We start from the raw sequence: 8572 nt of genomic DNA, 5'->3' as shown, positions 1-8572 counted from the left end.
CGAAGGACAAAGGCAAAAGACATGCCACACAAGACACACTAAAGACACACACTGCACGATAGACAAATGACACGACAGACACCAGGGCCGCTCTGCCCTGCGCACGTCAGCATTACAGGACTTACCCTTTATATGGCCAAAGGGCACACATCTTGGACACCCCCATCTCCAAAGCTGGCTCAAAAATCCCTCCCGCAGAGTCCCGAATCCACATCCCGCTTTCATCCTCCCTGTGGGCGGAAGCCCTCGACTTATCTCTCCGACGTCCGAAGATGCGAACCCACGGCAGTTGTAAAGGGAGGCCACCTCATCCTCTGCAATTTCATGTTCTCACCAGGCTGCTGTCACTCATGTCAGCCGCTATAAATGAAATCAACCATCAGTGTATGATCTGAGCAGCACCATCAGCCAAAACATGACAATTCTGCCGCTCACCATCTCCTGACAACACTGGAGGGCCACACGCAGAGCCTGACGCCGTCATCACAGGGTATGCGTGGCTGAGGGGGGGACAAGGTGATGCGACATTGCTCAAACTTGAGTGCACCCACACTACTCCACCCTACCTCCCCAACTCACCACAGCTCCTTACCTATTCCTGAAGGTTACCTGGATGGCATCTCCAAACAGGAAAAGGTCAAGGCTTCATCACAGGCTCCTGGAATACTTCCCGAGTTCTCAGGACAGTGCAAAACCACTTTTCTTAGCGAGGAGGGGTCTCACCTTAATAAAAGTGCAATGCCTAAAACACACCAACAGTAACGGACGCTTAGACTTGCACCAGAAATTGAGACCTTTACCACAAATAACTGCTTCTGTCACTGCTCACCTTGCCCACTTCCACCTGACAGCTGATATCCAGCATCACTTCCTAAAAATAAAGAGAAAGAACAGTGCTGTAACACAGCCACCACTTATGCTTCCCCGGCGAGGACAAACAGTCACCGACCTGCTTGGGGCAACCCCCTCACCCACAATGGGGCGCTCTGCTTCTGATTTAAACCATCTGCATCTGAAAGGAAGTTATGACAAAGGTTAAAGCCCTGCACAGCTCCAGAGGCCTTGTTTCTACCTAGGAAAACCATCCAGAATCCAAATATACTCTGCATTACAAATTTCAAGTCCCCAGCATTTATGCTTTTACCCCCACTCCCACACTGCGCAGCAGGGCAGAACGATCCCAGGCCAGACACGCAAACGCCTCTGACACAGGGGATGACAAACAAGGGGACGCAACAGCAAGAGAAAACTCATTCAGAAGAGCGACTGCAAGCACGGAGAGAACGAGGAAGGACACGGTCGAGATGAGAGCGACGCTGACCTGATGAGGCTCAGAGAAGCCGGCAGGAACAAGACGCTAACAGGACGATTCATTCCAAGAACCGCAAAGATGGATGCACGAGAACCCTACGCTCAGAATCCACTACCTATCTTCACACTCCTGCAAGTCCTACTCCACTGAAAATCGATCTCTGCAGTGCACAGCTGTCAATGGCAGCTCAGAATAAGACAGTAAAACACTTCTGATTGGATGCTTCTAAAGAGAGATGAGATTCTGATGCCTGTCCTAGCTCCCGACTCAAAGGTTTGATGGCACCGGCGCAGGGACAGGAAAGGTGGGAATACAGATGCTAAGAATGATGCTAGAGGTCCCAATAAGCCCCTCGAAGGACAAAGGCAAAAGACATGCCACACAAGACACACTAAAGACACACACTGCACGATAGACAAATGACACGACAGACACCAGGGCCGCTCTGCCCTGCGCACGTCAGCATTACAGGACTTACCCTTTATATGGCCAAAGGGCACACATCTTGGACACCCCCATCTCCAAAGCTGGCTCAAAAATCCCTCCCGCAGAGTCCCGAATCCACATCCCGCTTTCATCCTCCCTGTGGGCGGAAGCCCTCGACTTATCTCTCCGACGTCCGAAGATGCGAACCCACGGCAGTTGTAAAGGGAGGCCACCTCATCCTCTGCAATTTCATGTTCTCACCAGGCTGCTGTCACTCATGTCAGCCGCTATAAATGAAATCAACCATCAGTGTATGATCTGAGCAGCACCATCAGCCAAAACATGACAATTCTGCCGCTCACCATCTCCTGACAACACTGGAGGGCCACACGCAGAGCCTGACGCCGTCATCACAGGGTATGCGTGGCTGAGGGGGGGACAAGGTGATGCGACATTGCTCAAACTTGAGTGCACCCACACTACTCCACCCTACCTCCCCAACTCACCACAGCTCCTTACCTATTCCTGAAGGTTACCTGGATGGCATCTCCAAACAGGAAAAGGTCAAGGCTTCATCACAGGCTCCTGGAATACTTCCCGAGTTCTCAGGACAGTGCAAAACCACTTTTCTTAGCGAGGAGGGGTCTCACCTTAATAAAAGTGCAATGCCTAAAACACACCAACAGTAACGGACGCTTAGACTTGCACCAGAAATTGAGACCTTTACCACAAATAACTGCTTCTGTCACTGCTCACCTTGCCCACTTCCACCTGACAGCTGATATCCAGCATCACTTCCTAAAAATAAAGAGAAAGAACAGTGCTGTAACACAGCCACCACTTATGCTTCCCCGGCGAGGACAAACAGTCACCGACCTGCTTGGGGCAACCCCCTCACCCACAATGGGGCGCTCTGCTTCTGATTTAAACCATCTGCATCTGAAAGGAAGTTATGACAAAGGTTAAAGCCCTGCACAGCTCCAGAGGCCTTGTTTCTACCTAGGAAAACCATCCAGAATCCAAATATACTCTGCATTACAAATTTCAAGTCCCCAGCATTTATGCTTTTACCCCCACTCCCACACTGCGCAGCAGGGCAGAACGATCCCAGGCCAGACACGCAAACGCCTCTGACACAGGGGATGACAAACAAGGGGACGCAACAGCAAGAGAAAACTCATTCAGAAGAGCGACTGCAAGCACGGAGAGAACGAGGAAGGACACGGTCGAGATGAGAGCGACGCTGACCTGATGAGGCTCAGAGAAGCCGGCAGGAACAAGACGCTAACAGGACGATTCATTCCAAGAACCGCAAAGATGGATGCACGAGAACCCTACGCTCAGAATCCACTACCTATCTTCACACTCCTGCAAGTCCTACTCCACTAAAAATGGATCTCTGCAGTGCACAGCTGTCAATGGCAGCTCAGAATAAGACAGTAAAACACTTCTGATTGGATGCTTCTAAAGAGAGATGAGATTCTGATGCCTGTCCTAGCTCCCGACTCAAAGGTTTGATGGCACCGGCGCAGGGACAGGAAAGGTGGGAATACAGATGCTAAGAATGATGCTAGAGGTCCCAATAAGCCCCTCGAAGGACAAAGGCAAAAGACATGCCACACAAGACACACTAAAGACACACACTGCACGATAGACAAATGACACGACAGACACCAGGGCCGCTCTGCCCTGCGCACGTCAGCATTACAGGACTTACCCTTTATATGGCCAAAGGGCACACATCTTGGACACCCCCATCTCCAAAGCTGGCTCAAAAATCCCTCCCGCAGAGTCCCGAATCCACATCCCGCTTTCATCCTCCCTGTGGGCGGAAGCCCTCGACTTATCTCTCCGACGTCCGAAGATGCGAACCCACGGCAGTTGTAAAGGGAGGCCACCTCATCCTCTGCAATTTCATGTTCTCACCAGGCTGCTGTCACTCATGTCAGCCGCTATAAATGAAATCAACCATCAGTGTATGATCTGAGCAGCACCATCAGCCAAAACATGACAATTCTGCCGCTCACCATCTCCTGACAACACTGGAGGGCCACACGCAGAGCCTGACGCCGTCATCACAGGGTATGCGTGGCTGAGGGGGGGACAAGGTGATGCGACATTGCTCAAACTTGAGTGCACCCACACTACTCCACCCTACCTCCCCAACTCACCACAGCTCCTTACCTATTCCTGAAGGTTACCTGGATGGCATCTCCAAACAGGAAAAGGTCAAGGCTTCATCACAGGCTCCTGGAATACTTCCCGAGTTCTCAGGACAGTGCAAAACCACTTTTCTTAGCGAGGAGGGGTCTCACCTTAATAAAAGTGCAATGCCTAAAACACACCAACAGTAACGGACGCTTAGACTTGCACCAGAAATTGAGACCTTTACCACAAATAACTGCTTCTGTCACTGCTCACCTTGCCCACTTCCACCTGACAGCTGATATCCAGCATCACTTCCTAAAAATAAAGAGAAAGAACAGTGCTGTAACACAGCCACCACTTATGCTTCCCCGACGAGGACAAACAGTCACCGACCTGCTTGGGGCAACCCCCTCACCCACAATGGGGCGCTCTGCTTCTGATTTAAACCATCTGCATCTGAAAGGAAGTTATGACAAAGGTTAAAGCCCTGCACAGCTCCAGAGGCCTTGTTTCTACCTAGGAAAACCATCCAGAATCCAAATATACTCTGCATTACAAATTTCAAGTCCCCAGCATTTATGCTTTTACCCCCACTCCCACACTGCGCAGCAGGGCAGAACGATCCCAGGCCAGACACGCAAACGCCTCTGACACAGGGGATGACAAACAAGGGGACGCAACAGCAAGAGAAAAGTCATTCAGAAGAGCGACTGCAAGCACGGAGAGAACGAGGAAGGACACGGTCGAGATGAGAGCGACGCTGACCTGATGAGGCTCAGAGAAGCCGGCAGGAACAAGACGCTAACAGGACGATTCATTCCAAGAACCGCAAAGATGGATGCACGAGAACCCTACGCTCAGAATCCTCTACCTATCTTCACACTCCTGCAAGTCCTAATCCAGTACAAGGCATCTCTCCAGTGCACAGAACAAGACCTTTAAAAAAGACATCTCATCTCTCTTGAGAAGCATCCAGTCAGATTCTAATACCTGTCCAATCCCTTGGGTCAAAGGTTTGATTGTAGCAGTGCCAGGCAGAGGAAAGCAGCAATGAGAGATGCTAAGAATGATGTCAGAGTTTCCAAAAAGAACCTTGAAGGGCAAAGGGAAAAGACGTGCCACACGAGACACACACTGCACGATAGACAAATGACACAACAAACACCAGGGCCGCTCTGCCCTGTGCACCTCAGCATCTTCAGATCTACACTACATATGTCCATAGGGGACTCAGCTTAGACATCCTCGTCTCCAAACCTGACTCAAAAACCCCGTCCAAAGAGTCCTGACCCCACATCCCACTTCCATCCCCCCTGTGGGTGGAAGCCCTCCACTTATCTCACGGACATCAGGGGATGTGAGCCCATGGCAGGTGTGAAGGAAGGCCATCTCATCCTCTGACAATTCCGTGCTCTCAAAGCGCTGCTGTCACTGATGTCAACTGCAATTAATGAAATCAAATATTAGTGCATTATCTCAGGAGCACCATCACCCAAAACCTGACAATTTTGATGCTCACCATCTCCTGACAATGCCTGCGCCCTCGGGCCACAGGATTCGGCCACACGCAGAGCCTGACACCGTCATCACAGGCTATGCGTGGCTGAGGGGGGGACAAGGTGATGTGGCATTGCTCAACCATGAGTGGACCCACACCAATCCACCTTACCTCCTCAAATCACCATAGCTACTCACCTCTTCCTGAATGGCATGTCCAAACAGGAAAAGATCAAGGCTTCATCACAGACTCCTGGAATACTTCCTAAGTTCTCAGGACTGCAGGAAACCATCTCTCTTGGCCCATTGGTGAGGGGGGAGTCTCACCTTTATACAAGTCCAAGCCTAAAACAAACCAACAGTAATGGATGCTCAGTGTTGCACCACAAACTCAGACCTTAAACACAGATAACTGCTTTTGTCACTGCTCACAGGGCCTGTGGGGGCCCTGCCTCCGCTGAGCAGGAGACCAAAGCTTCACGCCTGCCCCAGGGGGGCTGCAGGGAGGCCATAAAGGCCTAAAAATGCTGAGGGGCTTCAGGGGTGGCCAAGGCACAAAGCCAAGGGCCGTGGGCAAAAGGCCCTGCCCTGCTTACAGGGTGGCCTGGGGGAGCTCCATTTCCCCCCTGGCCTGCACACACTGGGGCTCTCACTGTCCTTTTATAGGGTCGCCCCGCTCTCCAGCCAGCCAAAGCAGCAACAGTGGCAAAAGGCCAAGGGCAGCAAAGCAAAGACCCAGCCCTGCTTACAGGGAGGTCACCCAGCACACACGCAGTCAGGCACCTCCCTCTCGCTCAGCCACACTCGCTCAGACACTTGGCCCCTCCGTGTTCCTCAAGACACCCGAACCTCACTCGCGGCACCTGCATCTCCCTCGGTGTCCCCATGGCCCTCAGCACAATTCACAGCTCCTGCTTCTCCCTCAGTGAAACACAGGATACCTCATCTTGAAGCCCACAAAATCCACTGCACAGTAACTCAGCTTTCCCCTGCGACAACTTCATTCTGTCCCTCAGAAATCACCTCAGATTCCGCCCTAAAACGTCCTTTCTGAATACTATAGATTAGCTCTGGTTTATCCCGAAAATATACTTTACGAAATAATTCAGCTTTTCCCTGAGAGCAGTTCATTCTGTTCCATAGAATTTGCTGGAGATACTACCTTAAACCTCTCACTAGGACAGGCCCAACTGATGAAAACCACAGCTTCAGGAAAGTATCCTACAGCACTGGATTGTCTGATGTATCAGAGCTTCCACTTTCCAAAGACTGCCACAGGCAATTATTTTATGACAAGTGGAAAAGGATTATTAAATAAAAGGAGATTATTAGCAATAAGTCAAGATGAATTTTGCGATGTCCAGTCCCTCCAGACCAATTGGCAGAGATCCTCCACCAGGTCACCAAGAAGACTTACTTGCAATTTTCAGAATACAAAGCAGCATAGATCAGTTTCACATAGGAATTAATCAACTTTTTGACAATGTTCATTCCCACAACAGAAAAATGCGAGAGGTCGCTGGCTGTCCTCAGTAAAATGGCTTCCAGAGCTTGAAAGATTAACAGCATCTGCAGGACAGAAAAGTAAGTTAATATCTGACTTGAAATTATTACCTGAGCAAACAGTAACAACCGCCATTAATAAAAAGAATAACCCCCCTCCAAGAGGAAAGCTTCCACATATGAAAGTGACATTAACTTCTAGATTCTCTCCCAAATTAATGCTTCCTCTTGGAAAAGATCACTTCTGAGAGCATGTAGTTTCAAGAAACCAATGCTTCAAGTGATGGTTGCTCCCAAGTGGAGGAAAAAAATGAAATATGCTGGAAGAAAACATTGGGGCTGTTCCAGTCTCATAATTAATTCCTTCCAGAAGAATCCAGAAACCGTACAGCACCGGGGCTGTGCCCATTACAAACATCAGCCCCTGTCAGCAATAGGATATTGAGCAAAGGCTGTCACTGAACATGACACAGACAAAAACAATACTGAAAGGCAAAGAACAGCAAGTGATGGTTAAAAAGACATGCAATGCCATACTACATTGCAAGCAGTTAGCAATGCTGCACCAGCATTCACAGTGAAAAGCTGTTGAACTCTTTGTTCATTCATCATATTCTGATGAGGACTAATCGTGCCCAGCTGAAATGAGAAAAATGAGGTCAACTTTACCAATGGCATCTGAGGAATACTGATGTATAAGAGAGGTATCTAAAAACATTTACTTTCACTAGCTTACTTTAGTTTTGCTTTTTTAACTGCTTCTATTGATCTCCTTATTTCCTAAAAGGTATTTTGATAACACTTCAAGAACCCTAACAGCCTGATTTACACAGGACTATTGGTTGTGTGTGTCACTAAAGCCAGTAACACCCACAAACAGAAAAGAGCATCTGGCACTTGGTAGGTGCTTCTGCCACTGCTACTTCCAGGAAAAAAAAACAACAACAAAAAAAAAAAAAACCACAAACCCAAAACCATATTAGATTATTAAGAGTTATTTACACCACAAAGCATTTATTCACAGAACCGCTGAATTTTCTGAGCTGGAAAGGACCCACAAAGATCATCCAGTCCAACAATCGGCCCTGCACAGACACCCCAACAATCCCACCCTGGGCACCCCTGAGGGTATTGTCCAAACGCTCCTGGAGCTCTGGCAGCCTTGGGGGCTGTGCCCATTCCTTGGCGACCTTTTCTTGGTTCTTCTCCAGCGTGAGATTGTTGGGATTGCAGCTGCTAGTCCCTGAATTACAACCCCCATATGCAACTTATTTCACTTTCAGGCTTCCTTTCTGCATTGAGAAGTTTGAATATCTCAGCACATTCCACAGAAACTTTCACGTGTCCTTCCACGACATCGTACACGTGGGGCAACGGCAGCGTCTTGGCGACGGACACCAAGTTCTCCAGCCCTGCAAAGCCACAGTGTCACCCGGGGGCCGGCTCCGGGTAGGACACTGAGGGGCCGGGCCATGCCCCCGCCTTGCCCGGCCCAGGACCGTCCCCCGCCCCCGCCTTGCCCAGCCTGGGACCGTCCCCCCCCAGCATGCCCGGCCCGGGACCGTCCCCCCGCCGCCCATTCGTGTAGCCAAGGCTGGGGACCCCCATCCCGGCTTGCCCAGCCCCGAGGCCTGCCCCCCGTCTTGCCCAGCCCCAGGGACCGCCCCATCGGCTTGCCCGAACCCG

At 50.3% G+C, this 8572-nt stretch overlaps 1 long non-coding RNA gene across 1 annotated transcript; it reads right to left on the bottom strand.

Moving 5' to 3' along the window:
- Positions 1 to 5116: 5116 nt before the first annotated feature.
- Positions 5117 to 7811, bottom strand: LOC148225009 (uncharacterized). The gene is made up of 3 exons (XR_015802015.1): positions 6801 to 7811; positions 5582 to 5728; positions 5117 to 5327 (listed from the first exon to the last, which is right to left on the bottom strand). It is a non-coding gene; the product is annotated as an uncharacterized LOC148225009 (long non-coding RNA).
- Between the last annotated feature and the right edge of the window lie 761 nt (positions 7812 to 8572).

The sequence above is a fragment of the Sturnus vulgaris genome, chromosome 2 (assembly GCF_052056855.1).
Source record: "Sturnus vulgaris isolate bStuVul1 chromosome 2, bStuVul1.hap1, whole genome shotgun sequence".
Lineage (NCBI taxonomy): Eukaryota > Metazoa > Chordata > Aves > Passeriformes > Sturnidae > Sturnus > Sturnus vulgaris.
This window is presented reverse-complemented; position numbering and strand designations above follow the sequence as displayed.